Raw genomic sequence first — 1,197 nt, 5'->3', positions numbered from 1 at the left:
CATTTTAAGACCTTGAGGATGAACACAGTGCAGACTCTGCATTCAAAGATTTTCGCAAGAAGATTGGACACTTTTTTACAAGATATCTTGGAAGATCGGTAAGGTTTGGACCAAGTGATCAGGTAAATTTTGACCTTTGAAGACTACTCTTGTCCACTTATGATGGTATCTGAATTCAATAGATCAATCCCTTTCAATTGCTAAGAGTTAACTATGAATCAAAAGATGACTGGTGTGTAGCCACTGACCTTCTTCGTGCCAACCCAAAATTCCATGGCAAGCCACGATATGATTGCATCATTGTCAAGATTGATGAGGAGAAGTATATCTTTGCACGCTTACTCTACATTTTTGGACTTCAAGTTCTTGACAAGGAGTATCACATGGCACTTATCCTACCCATGGATCTTCCACCTGATTTGGAGAATCGTGGACGGGATAATGACCTTCGCTTCAATCGAGTCAAGGCCCGACATCACTCACTCTCAGTTTTTATCTCTGTTGAATCAATCATTCGTGGAGGTCTTCTTGCAACAGATTATGGATCACAATATTCAGATGAGTATCTGGTGATGGACATGGATTCGGATATGTGGTTGAGGATGAAGTCATTACCCCTTGCACGCAGAGTAGATTTAGGTCACTGAACATTGCAATGAATTGTTCTGTTGCTCAAGGTTGGTTTTCAGTGTCTTGGTGTGTCTTTGTATGTGAGGCTGAGGAAGATGAGTGCCACACATAAAGAAAACTTTAAAAGCTTAATATACTTAGTCTCAACAGCTTCCAGTTCAAGTGAACATTGATGAAGGTAGCCTTTGGATTGTGTTGAAGGTTAGGTAGGGATGTCCAGGCGATGCAGCTGTGTTTTGTCAAGAAAAACTTCAGGGTGGACCCTAACCAGAACCCTTCGTTCAGCAAGGATCACACACATCAAGTCCCCCTGGGTCTCATGCAATTGCTGATCACTCAGATGAAGTGCTACATTGTTTGAAGATGCCATGTGGGAATGACTAAGCAGACAATACATTGGGAATATTCACACAAATGAACACTACAATAATAGTCTGTTGCTCTGAAAACAATTTAAATATGTAGAAATAAAGAAAGGCTTCCTATATATTTTAAATTCATTGTGAAATAAGAACAGGCATATCTTCTAATAACTCTAACAAAACCAGTGCAGGCTGGCTTGGGAGT

This window comes from Laccaria bicolor, genomic scaffold (assembly GCF_000143565.1).
Source record: "Laccaria bicolor S238N-H82 LACBIscaffold_418 genomic scaffold, whole genome shotgun sequence".
In the NCBI taxonomy this organism is placed as follows: domain Eukaryota; kingdom Fungi; phylum Basidiomycota; class Agaricomycetes; order Agaricales; family Hydnangiaceae; genus Laccaria; species Laccaria bicolor.
Note: the sequence above shows the minus strand (reverse complement) of the source record.